General features: G+C 39.5%; 1 protein-coding gene and 1 non-coding gene across 4 annotated transcripts in view; both read left to right on the top strand.

Annotated features, from left to right (window-relative positions):
* Nucleotides 1–13,104, top strand: part of BMP2K (BMP2 inducible kinase) — a 135,091-nt gene that overhangs the window by 107,662 nt on the left and 14,325 nt on the right. The gene's annotated exons all lie outside the window — the stretch shown is intronic.
* LOC111725391 lies at nucleotides 3,650–3,756 on the top strand. The gene has a single exon (XR_002773467.1). It is a non-coding gene; the product is annotated as a U6 spliceosomal RNA (small nuclear RNA).

The following is a 13,104-nucleotide window of genomic DNA, read 5'->3' as shown; positions in this document are numbered from 1 at the left end:
TTTTAATGTATCCTGCTTACTCTGCTATTTCTTACCTTCACCTCCACACCTCCCTGGTGTTTTTAGACAATTATCTGTGGACCAGATTTTCTGTATGGGAAAGGGAGACTGGGTATCTTTCATGGTTAGCCTCCCTCTCACACAGAGCCGTGCATATGTGTACATGTGCTGTCCACGCTCACCCTTCAACACAGTTTGACAGTTTTTGGTGGAATCAGTGCTCAGTGTGTACGCTTTTTGAATGTGTAAGTGTCTGTTACCATGGAGGCTTAGTATGTCATGATGACACTTTCTGTTTTCTATAAGGCTTTTTTTTTCCTGGAGTTAATTACTATGTTCATAATTACTATGATTTTTGTTTGCTTGATTTTGTGTACTTTTATCATCAATTCATCTCCATTTAGAAGTGTAAATCTCCTCTCAATTTAAAGCTATTATTTTTATTTCAAGTTGGTCATATCTCTCATGGAACTCTGCAATCTGAACTGTTTGTCTGTCTATCTGTTTTCTGGGTCTGCCACGTGCCTGTAATCCTGGTTATTTTATCTTGCCCATCAGTCTTTCTGGAAATGTCTGGGTCTTCCTCTTTCTTAGCTTGTTGGTAAAGCAACTTCTCCAGTTATTGCTTGAGAGAGGATGCATGGGAGGAAGGAAATGTTTTAAACTTTCACTGATTAAAAATACTGTGTTTTCCTAAACTGATACTTAATTGATAATTTGGTTGGGTAAATCATTCTAGGTTAGATATAATTTTTCCTTTAAATCTTAAGAGGCAATGCTTTGTCTAGCTTCTAATACTGCTGTTAAGAAATCTGATGCCATCTGTTTCTTGACCCTTTATGTGTGAACTGTGATGGGATTTTTTTCTTCTTCCTTCCATAGACATTTTCAGTATCTTTATTAACCTGTTCTGAATATTCAAGATATTCGCATCTTGTTAGGGATCATTTTTATTCATTGTAGGGGACCTAGTGGATTTTATTCAGTCTGGAAATTCACATTTGCTGGGTTTACACCTTTTGGTATTTTTCTTTCTTCCTTGTTTGGTCCTCCCTCCCTCCCTTCTTCCTTCCTTCCTTCCCTTTCTTCCTTTCCGTCTTTCTTTCTAACATGTTATTAGGATATTGTGCCTCCTGGATTGATCCTCTAACTAAAAATATTTTCCCTTTTGTCTTCCAACTCTTTGCCTTTTACATTTGTATCTCAGTAATTCCCTTAATTTTATATTATAAACATTTTTAATTGCAAATACCATCTTATACTTTTTTCTTGGATGAAATATATTTTCATTTCTCTGAGGATGCTTTAGTTTTGTACATTACTATGTCTTTTCTTCATCTTTCACTCTAAAAATTTCCACATAGCATATAAATTATTGGCTTCTCAGAGACGGCAACCTGTAAGCAGAGCCTTGACGGGGGTAAAGAGTTTGCTGATGAGGTGTGGTGTTACCCAGACATGAGAAATCCTTTTAAGTTGGTACAGATTCCTGAGAGCAAATCATCTTGGAGAAGTGGGAGAAAATGAGACTATTGGAAAATGCCAACCCAGCCTTCAGTTTCTTGGAAACAGCCCACTTGACCATGATGTATTTTTTGAAAATGTTACTGATAATCGTTTTTTTTTTTTTGAGACAGAGCCTCAAGCTATTGCCCTGGGTAGTGAGTACTGTGGCATCACAGCTCACAGCAACCTGCAATTCCTGGGCTCAAGCGAGTCTCCTGCCTCAGCCTCCCAAGTAGCTGGGACCACAGGCGCCCGCCACAACGCCCGGCTATTTTTTGGTTGCAGCCGTCAGTGTTTGGCGGGCCCAGGCTGTATTCAAACCCACCCACCTTAGGTGTATGTGGCTGGCACCTTAGCCATTTGGGCCATAGGCGCCGAGCCTGATAATAGTTTTTAAAAGGATTTTTAATTCATGAAGGATTTGACCTTTGGTTTTCCTTTCTTGTGTTGTCTTTGTCAGCTTTTTGAGAATTATGCTGGCTTTGAAAAATGAGGTACAAAATGTTACCTCTGTGTTCTGCAAAAGTTAATGTATTATAAATTGTTTTTCTTCCTTAAATGTTTTGAATTGGCCTGTGAATCAAATTGGGCCAAGGATTTTTTTGTGTAAAGTTTTTTTATTACATATTTAATTTCTTTAATAGGTATACAGCTGTTTAAATGTTCACTTTCAGCTGGGCACCAGCCACATTAAACCGAGGGTCGTGGGTTCAACTGCAACATAAAATAGCCTGTTGTTTTAAAAATAAATAAATAAATGAATAAATAAATAAGGAAATCAAGGCTCAGAGAATTCAATGCTAATATGCACACAGCCAGGTGGCAGTGAACTCTCTCTCCAAATAAATAAATGTGCACTTTGTTCTAGTATAAATTTTGAAATTTGTGTTTTTCAAGAATATCCTCTAAGATACTGGATTTTATTGACAGAAAATTTTTCATAGTATTCTAGTAGAAGTCTGGAGGCTCTATTCTCATAGTACTGCTTTTATTCCTAATACAGTAGTAATTTCTTTTTTTCCCCATTTTACTTGATCAGACTTGCTGAAAGAGACTTGTATTAATCTCTTTTCAAGAATTAACTTTGAACTTTATCTGCTCTTTTAATTCATTGATTTATATTACGATTTTTGTTTTCATTTTTCTACCTACTTTGGGAATAATTGGCTATTCACTCTTTTTAACTTCTTTTTTTGGAAGATAGTGTCTTACTCATCCTAGAGTAGAGTACTGCAGTGTCACAGCTCACAGCAACCTCAAACTCTTGAGCTTAAGTGATTCTCTTGCCTCAGCCTCCCAAGTAGGACTACAGGTGCCCACCACAATTCCTGGCTATTTTTTAGAGACGGGGGTCTCACTCTTGTTCAGACTGGTCTCGAACCTGTGAGCTCGGGCAATTCTCCCACCTCAGCCTCCCTAGTGCTGGGATTACAGGTATGAGCCACCATGCCCGGCGAATGAGTGTTTTTTTTTAAAAAATAACATAACCCTACCCCTGCTTTGTCGCCTAGTTAATATAATATTCTTACGCTTTGTTCTTATTTCACCACTGTTCACGTATGTTCATCGTGAGTAGTTCCATCCCAAGAAACCACTGTCTTAGCTCATCTGTAAGAAGCAACACCTCATCCATTCAAGTTTTATCATGAAATTCCAGCAATTCAGCACATCTTCAGGCTCTACTCCTAATCTAGTTCTCTTGCACATCTGTAATTACTTCCTCCGTGAAGTCTTGAACGCCGCAGAGTCATTCATGAGAGTTGGAATCAACTTCCAAACTCCTGTTGATACTGGTATTTTGACATCCTGCCATGAATCACGAATGTTCTTACTGGCATCCATAATGATGCATGCCTTCCAGAAGGTTTCCAATTTACTTTTCCCAGATTCATCAGAGGAATCACCATCTAAGGCAGCTAAAGCTGTGCAAAATTATTTCTTAAAAAATAAGACTTGAAAGTCAAAATTACTCCTTAATCCATGGGCTGCAGAGTAAATGTTAGCAGGCTTGAAACAAAATTGATCTCCTTGTACATCTCCATCAGACCTCTTGGGTGACCAGGTGCATTGTCAATGAGTTGGGAATATTTTGAAAGGAGTATTTTTTTCTGAGCTCAATAGTGGGCTTAAAATATTCAGTGAGGTGCTCGCTTCGGCAGCACATATACTAAAATTGGAACAATACAGAGAAGATTAGCATGGCCCCTGCGCAAGGATGACATGCAGATTCGTGAAGCGTTTCATATTTAAAAAAAAAAATTCAGTGAGCCATGCTGAAAACAGATGTCTGTCATTTAGGCTTTGTTTTCCATTCATAGAGCACAGGCATAGTAGATTTAACTTAATTCTTAAGGGCCTTGGGATTTTTGGAATAGTAAATAAGCATTGGCTTGAATTTAAAGTCACCAACTGGACCAGCCCCTACTGAGAGACTCAGCCTGTCCTTTAAGCTTTAGCTTTGAAGTCAGGCACTGACTTCTCCTCTTCAGCTAAGAAAGTCTTACACGGCATCTTCTTCCAATAGAAAGCTGTTTTGTCTGCATTGAAAATCTATTGTTTAGTGTCTGCTTTCATCAGTTACCTTAGGTAGGTCTTTGGGAGAGCTTGCTGCAAATTCCATATCAATACTTGCTGTTCCACCTTACACATTTATGTTATGGAGATGACGTCTTTTTCTCAAACCTCATGAGCCAACCCCTACTAGCTTCAGACCTTTTTTCTTCAGCTTCCTCACATCTCTCTCAGACTTCACTGGATTGAAGAGAATTAGGGCCTTGCCCTGGATTAGGCTTTGGCTTAAGGGAGTGTGGCCGATCTTCTATCCAGACCAGTAAGCTTCTCCTTATCAGCAATAAGGCTGTTTTGCTTTCTCATAAGTCATGTGTTCACTGGGGCAGCACTTTTAATTTCCTTTGCATTCACAACTGGACTGTTTGCCACAGAGGCTGAGCTTTTGGCCTACCCTGGTTTTGGACTTCCCTTCCCCACTAAGCTTTTGATTTAAAGTGAGAATTATGGGATGCTTTTTTTTCACTTGAACACTTAGAAGCCATTATAGGGTTATTATTTAGCCTAATTTCAATATTGTTATGTCAGAGAATAGAGAGTTTTGAGAGGAGGGGGAGAGGTGGGGACTGGTCAGGACACATATAATAGCAACATTCATCAGTTGAGTTTGCTGTCTTACGTGGCTATAGTTTGTTGTGCCCCTAAACAATTACAGTGGTGACATCAAAGATTGCTGACCACAAATTGCCATAACAGATAAAATGATAATGACAAAGTTTGAAGTAGTGTGAGAATTACCAAAGCGTCACACAAAGGCATGAAGAACGTACGGTCTTTTTGGAAAAATGTCACTGATAGATTCACTTGAGATAGAGTTGCCACAAACTTTGAATTTGTAAAAACAAAAACTAAAGTGCAGTAAAATGCAGTATGTATCTAATTTTACACTGATTTTTTAAAAAGCATTGAGGTTTAGATTGTAAATTTCTCTTTAGCACCATTTTAGTTAGAATCCACACATTTTGGTATGCTATGTTTATCATTTTGTTTCTTTTTTTTCTGATGTTCTAAAAATCCTGAAAAGTATTTTGATTAAAGATTGACATCTCAGAGGGTTTAGGATCAACTTTTGTAAATATTTGAATTAGAGATTCCTCAGGAGAAATAAAAGCACTGACACTTTTTTAAAAAAGAGGCAGTAAAATAAAAATTCAAAGTAAGACTTGGCTGGGGAAAAAATGAGTAGGCTTATTAATAGAAACTGTGATATGGATGGGTTGAACCTATATTTGTTTTATTAACTAATATCCAAAACCATTAGAAATTTTTATCGAGTAAAAGGACCACAATGTCATTGCCAAATTACAGTTTTTAATTAATTGTAACCTTAGCAACTTTCTTCCTTTGCCTTGATGAATGTGTAACCAGGATAATAAATGGCATTCATTGTCCCCACAAGTCAGTGCTGGAGATGGAATAGTAGGCGTGGTGAGCCACTGTCCAAACTATCAAGTTTAAGCAGTTTGCTTTATGCCCATATTCTGATAAAATACTCAAAGGATGTGTATTAAAAAAATAAGAATCAGAAATAACATTCAACTGTATTCAAATATTTAAAAATTATCTGTCCTTGGCTTGGCGCCTGTGGCTCAAGTGGCTAAGGCAGCCAGCCTGGCCCGCCAAAACACCAATCACCGCTGCAACCAAAAAATAGCCAGGCGTTGTGGTGGGCGCCTGTGGTCCCAGCTACTTGGGAGGTGGCAGGAGAATCACTTGAGTCCAGGAGTTGGAGGTTGCTGTGAGCTGTGATGCCACAGTACTCTACCCAGGGCCACAGCTTGAGGCTCTGTCTTAAAAAAAAAAAAAAAAATTATTTGTCCTTGAATACATACATTCTTGAAGTCAAGACTATCTGGGTCCTGTCTAAACGCTATTCTTTATTAGTTGTGTGACCCAGGCAATTTACCATCGGTTTACTCATTTATAGAATGGAGATATTCATAGCGTGTAACACATAACTGATAGGGTTCTTAGTGGTTAATGAGAAAAATATTTGTAAAGCATGACAAGTATTTGATATGTAGTTCTGAAGAAATGTTTTTGTCATGGTTGTTATTTATATATATGGCAAATATAGTACAAAGAGATCTCAACAACCTTAAAGCCATTATTTCAGGCTGGTGATTTATCTACTTGATTTTTACAAATGATTTATCTTGTCAACTTTATAGAGCTTTCTAAAAGTTGTTAAATCCTTTGTATTTAATCATATTATGTCTTTGCTACTGCTTTTGCACATTGACCAGGAGGAGTTTGTAATATTTTAAATCTTTATTGAATATCCTTATACGTGAACATTTGACATAAACATAGCTAAGAGCACGTGATTCACATGATTGATTTATTGCTAGAAGCGCCTACACAGTGAACATTCTAAATTATGCTCTCACTGGTGGGTTTAAAAATGCTCATTTACTTGGAATGTTTAATCTTAGAGGTTTTTTTGTTTGTTTTTGTTTTTTTATTGAGATGGGGTCTCACTGTGTCACCCACAGTAGAGTGCTGTAGCATCACAGCAATGTCAAGCTCTTGGGCTTAAGCAATTCTCTTGCCTCAGCCTCCCAAGTAGCTGGCACTACAGGTGCCCTCCACAACGCCTGGCTGTGTTTTGGTTGCACTTGTCATTGTTGTTTAGCAGGCTTGGGGTGGGCTTGAACCCGCCAGCCCTGTGCATGTGGCGCTGAGCCAACCTTAGTGTTTTGATAGTTCCCTCTGTTTAATTAATTGTTTGGGGGAGATATGTACAACTGAGCTGATAAATAAATGCAATGTGGTATGTATAATGCTTAAAATATGCAATGTCTTAGCATGCTAATACATTGCTGATGGCAGTATAGATTGGTACAACTTTTTTTGGTAAGCAGTTTAAGAATAAAATGTTTTTGTTGGCTGGGAGTTGGGGGGCTCATGCCTGTCATCATCCCAGCACTCTGGGAGGCCAAGGCAGGAGGATTGCTGGAGCCCACAAGTGTGAGATCTGCCTGGGCATCATAGAAAATGTTTATGTTCTTTGACTTTTCAGCTGTCTTTCTAGGAACCCTAAGAGAATAATATAAAATTTTGAGAAAGAAATACAGCTACAAAAATGTTCAGTACATTAATTGGAGATGCAGATAACTTAGAGAGTGCTAAAAACCATGTATTAGGCAAGTGACTATATTATGGCCTGCCTAGTAGATGAAGTTTAATATAGCTTTTTTAAAAAGGTGATGGTAATGAAGATTATTTAGCAATACACAGAAGTGTCTATGCTATAACTGGATATAAAATTTATAATTAAAAGATGTGGTGAAAAGGTAATAGAAACTTCAGAAAATAGAGGACAAAACACTTATCTCTCATCATTATATTCACAGAACTATTTAAATTTTGAACTACTTCATTTTTCTTATAGATTTTTTTTTATTTTTTTATTTTTTTGCAGTTTTTGGCTGAGGCTGGGTTATGAACCCGCCACCTCCGGCATATGGAGCCAGTGCCCTACTCCTTTCAGCCACAGGTGCCGCCCTGTAGCATTTTTCAGATAACGTGTGTTTTAATTTGCATTTGCTTTGGTGCCTGTTACTTCTTTCCTCTTCCAGTTCCCCAGCCGTGGTTCATGTGGACGTGGTCTCATAAGTTAATTCAGGAGGAGCTATTTTGATTATCGGTTGTTACAGTTTTAAGAAAAATCAAAAGGATTATAATAAAGATTAAAGCCCTTGCTGCTTATAGACTGAGACTTTGTTTAGGTTGAGAGAGATGTAAAAACTGTGTGATTAAGAATTGCAGGGGCTCCCAAGGAGAGACTCACTTTATCTAGCTGGGTTGGCATTAGGAAATGAGGAAAAGATGTCATTCGTGATGAGCCTTCAGAAAGGAGTACTTGTGACCTTCTAGGGAAGGTCGGGAGGCATTCAGAGTAGAAGCGACAGCTATTGGCAAAGATCTAAGACAGTGCAGTATGTCGGAGGAAGTGTGGATATTTGAGGATGGCAGCCACAGGTGAAGGGAAATGTTAAATTGGACCGGTGGGCAAAGGACTGTGATGTGGAGGCAAGGGGTAGAAATGGAAGGAAAGGATGTGATTAGATATGCGTTCCAGAAATACTACCTGGAAAGATAGGAATATCAACTGATGACTGAAACCAGGCCAGGAAGGCCGTTTGGAACAGTGCTCCTTCAGGTGTGGTCTGCAGCCAAGTGAGAGCAGAGAGAAACACCTGGACGCTGAGTCACTGGGGCCACATGAAGTGGGAATTAATGACAGAAATAAGAAGTAAACCTGTCCCTTACCGCAGATTGAGAAGTAGTAAAGACCCATCCTTGAATTGACGGCCTGAGAGGCAGAGGCAGAATCTACAGAATTTTAGTAACTTGTAACTGCAGGGGCCCTGGAGGGAAAAGGAGGACCCTAAAATGATGACCAGACTTTGGTTGGGAAAACTGGTGATGTTCTTTTTTGGAAAGTGGGAATATAGGGTAGATCAAGAGGAAGAGTTCAGTTTCACATAGGTAAAGTTTGAGTCATCTGTGGGGGCATAACTAAAAAACTTGTGTTAATTTGTATATGAGTTCCACTATGGAACCATTGTTCACAGACAGCATGAAATATCCGTGACGCATTTGGGAAGGACGTGGCTAATGAACATATAGTACATTGATGATTGGAGAAATTTCATTCTTGTGATTTTAATCTTGAAAATGAGCCACATGGGCAGCCGGAGACCAAGGTAGATAATGATAAAACGAAAGATATAGTGAAACCGAATTCATCTAACCTATATGTAAATTAGCAGCAAGGTTTGACGTTACTATTTCAACACCGTTGGACCATTTGAAACAAATCAGCAAGGTAAAGAAGCTGGATAGATGGGTTATGCATGAACTAAACAAGCATGAGAAAAGAAATAGGGCTCGGTGCCTGGAGCTCAGTGGCTAGCGTGCTGGCCACATGCACTGGGGCTAGTGGGTCTGAACCCAGCCTGGGCTTGCCAAACAACAGTAATAACAACTATAACAACAAAATAGCCAGGTATTGTGGCAGGTGCCTGTAATCCCAGTTACTTGGGAGGCTGAGGCAAGAAAATCGCTTAAGCCCAAGAGATTGCTGTGAGCTGTGATGTGACTGTACTCTACAGAGGGCAACATAGGGAGACTCTGTCTCTCGAAAAGAAATAGACTCAAAGTTTGCCTTGCTTTGCTGTAACGATATAAAGGTGAACCATTTCTATGTCATATTGTTACGTGTGATGAAAAATGGGATTCTTTTTGACAATCTCAAGCATTCAGACAAAGGTTGGATAAAGATGAAGTATGAGACCTAGTCCAAAATTGAATATTCATAGAAAAAGCTAATGTTATCTGTTTGGTGGTCCAGTGCTGGTATTATCCACTACAGCTTCATGAAACCTGGTCAGCTGATTACATGGATGTCTCCTGTAACTCACTAGTTGAATTAATGAAGATCCTTATGAATAAGCAGCCAAGATTGGTCAACAGAGACAGGCCAAAGATGCTGCTGTTGCAGAAACAATGCTGCTCAAACTGCAGAGGCTGGACGTGGGAAGTCTGTCACCCCGTGGTCACCAGACCCTGCACTACTGACCACCACTTCTTCTTGCAAAGTCTGGACTTGAGAACTCTGTCATCCCCTGTGGTCATCAGACCCTGCATCACTGACTACCACTTCTTCTAAGCTTTGACTGACCACTTCTTGCAAGGAAAAATATGCAATTCTCAACAAGCTGTGGAAAATGCCTTTTGTGATTTCATCACCACTTGCTCTCCAGGCTTCTTCACTGCTGGCATAAAGAAGCACCATTAAGAGGCAAAACCATGTTGATAGTTCAGGCACATACTTCGATTCATTGTGAACCTTGTTTGAGATATAATAAACTAAACTTTTGATTTAAAATCAGACATTTTGGCTCGGTGCCTGTGGCTCAAGTGGCTAAGGCACCAGCCACATACGCCTAAGGCGGCGGGTTCGAATCCCCAGCCCGGGCCCGCCAAACAATGATGGCTGCAACCAAAAAAAATGGCCGGGCGTTGTGGCGGGTGCCTGTAGTCCCAGCTACTTGGGAGGCTGAGGCAGGAGACTCGCTTGAGCCCAGGAGTTGGAGGTTGCTGTGAGCTGAAATGCCACAGCACTCTACCCAGGGGGACAACTTGAGGCTCCTGTCTCAAAAAAATAAAAGCTAAAAAAAATAAAATCAGATATTTCATATTTAATGACCTAATAAAAGTTATCTGTGGATCCTGTGTGAGGGGTTGGAACCCCTGAAACCCTGTGTTGCTCAAGGGTCAGTTGTATATATAGAAAGATTGAAAGAGAAGGAATAAGAGAAGAATATTCTGGAGGAGGTGAAGTGTTACAGATGGAAGAATCAGTGTTTAACAACTGAACAAAAATTCTTCCTTTGAGACTAGGCACAGGAATAAATAGGTTTGTGATAGAAATTAAAGAGAATTGGTGTTCAGTGGCCTCTGTGAAGTATGGGGTAGAGTTGTTTACTAAATAAGATGGCAGTGGAGGCAGTGGCTTGGGGAGCTTGATGGTTTGGGCTGTGTGGGAATTGGAGAGCTGACTGTGGGCATCTCCCAGATTCTGGGGAATCAGCCCAGATTGCTGGTGGTTGGCTTTTAGTGGTGTCAGTCTCCTTGGCATAATTTCTGTTCAACAGTTGGAACTGGGAGAAGAAAGCAAATATTGCCAAATGGTTTGCTGTTAGCCAGGGCAACGTGGAAGGAAGGGAAGGGCGCTAGGGGGACCCTTGTTGAAGACAGAAGTAAGACACAAGTTGAAATTGTGTCTAGAATGAGGCCGAGTGTATCAGGTAGGCAGTGAAGCCGTTGGGGATGACGATCAGTATTGGATAAAAAGCAAAAGGACCTATTGAAAAATAAGATAATGGACAACTCGAGTAGACAGTCTAGACAGATAAGAGGTTACATTTCTAAATAACTTATGTAAATAAGTGTTTGGCATCCAAAGTGATCCAGTAATTTGGGGTCTGAGATTGTCCTAATGAATGAAGGCTGTGCCCAGATGACAGCAGAGCAGAAAGCAGCAGTCCTACGGCTGGCTGACCTACAGGGAGAGCTCGTATGGAGGCTGGAGAACAAAAACCTCTGAGGAGTGGGATTTTGAATGGTCTCATGTGAAAGCCACACAGGAAGTGAAATGGGAGGAGTTCCAGATTTCCCACGGATTTATTTATTTATTTATTTATTTTATTTTTTGTTTTTTTTTTCTCCCCCACTGATTTAAATGGCTTTCCGTGTTAGGTGGTATTTAAGAGGAACCATTTGTGTGATATTTCAATTCCAATTTGAAGCCTCCAAGGAGGTAGTAACTTCCATGATATAAGAATGTGAACAAGCAGCCACTGACCATGGTGTGTGGAAGGATAGCAGGGTAGGTGGTGGTGTCAGGGAGGCAAGAGGATACTTGATAAAACTATAGAAAGGATTAAATGAAAGAATGTTATACTAAATATGTTTCCAAGACTGCTCCTAACAGTATTCGTACTATTTAGTACTAAATTCTAAAAGTCTTTAATCTTAGTTTTTCAGCTGCTGTTCAGCCATGAGTGCTACAGAGTCTTCTCTTAATTGCTGAGTGAAACTTCTAAAATGTAGAGCCTGCTTGTGAGGTTTTTTTTTTACTACCAAGCTCTGTTTAATAGTCTATTCCAATCTTTACTAAAGTATTAACTACCTGTGTTCACCACAGTATTCCTGTAAAAGTCATATTACTAGCACAGTATTAATTCTCTGTCTTGAAACCAATACGCCCATCTTTTCCTCCAGAGTGGTGTTCACAGTAGTTTGTATACTGATGTAGGACATGGCTCTCTGTGAATTATATTACAGTGTAGAACACTCAATATTAACACCCCAATTTCTAAAACATACAAAGTTTTCTTTTTCTTTTTTTTGAGACAGAGCCTCAAGCTATCACCCTGGGTAGAGTGTTATGGCATCACAGCTCACAGTAACCTCCAACTCCTGGGCTCAAGCGAGTCTCCTGCCTCTACCTCCCAAGTAGCTGGGATTATAGGCGCCCGCCACAACACCCGGCTATTTTTTGGTTGCAACTGTCGTCGTTTGGCGGGCCCAGGCTGGATTCAAACCTGCAAGCTCAGGTGTACATGGCTGGTACCTTAGCTGCTTGAGCCACAGGCGCCGAGCCTAAAACATATAAAGTTTTCATGAAGTTCTCAAATTGTATTTGAAGAGTTTTATTGACATGTGGGTCACGTTAGGTTACTGAAGTTTTAGATTTCTTGTATTGCATTTCATTTTAGTTAGACTTATTCAAGTTCTCTTTCTCTTCCCCAACCCCAGACCCAGCCTGTGGGTCTCATTATCTAATAGGAAGTTACTTTGAGTTTTGCACTGGGAAAGAGCACATTGTATACAGTAAATATTTGTTGGAACTTAAACCTTTACAGATTGTTAGTCCAAATGCCGGGTCATTTTATTAGCCATAATGAGGTATATCGTTTATTATTTTTAGATTCTAGTGTATAATTCTTAAAGAATTTCAGGATATTAGCAATAATAGTTATTATATATTAAATTGTACTATATACATATAGTGGAAACAAAGGCTCATAAAAGGTGTAAGTGAACTTGCATAAGGTTGTTTATAAGAAGAAATCGGGGTTTGCCTGATTCTAAACCCTTCTATAAATAGTAACAAAACAAAAGCATTAAGTGACTTGTGAAATAAAAATCTAAAATAATCTGAGTAATGTAAAGGAAATGTCATGTTTATGGCAATTTTTAATGTGGCTGTGAAATGCTGTTCATAACTAGGATGATTCCCTTCTTAAATTCAAACCTCTTGGTTGGCCTGAGAAATAGTACATATTTTGATAAGACCTTAATCCTCTAATCTCCTAATCCTCTAATCTCTGGGCCTAACATGGTAAATTGCTAGAAAATGATGCACCCATTATGCTGTCACTTCAAAGGGAGCTTCACAGTCTCAGCCTCTCCTCCATGCTGAGTGAGGACAACAGAAGGCGCGTAATTACAATA

The sequence above is a fragment of the Otolemur garnettii genome, unplaced genomic scaffold (genome assembly GCF_000181295.1).
Source record: "Otolemur garnettii isolate 467f Iridium unplaced genomic scaffold, OtoGar3 scaffold00039, whole genome shotgun sequence".
NCBI classification, from domain to species: domain Eukaryota; kingdom Metazoa; phylum Chordata; class Mammalia; order Primates; family Galagidae; genus Otolemur; species Otolemur garnettii.
The sequence above is the reverse complement of the archived record's forward strand: the minus strand, read 5'-3'. Positions and strand labels throughout refer to the sequence as shown.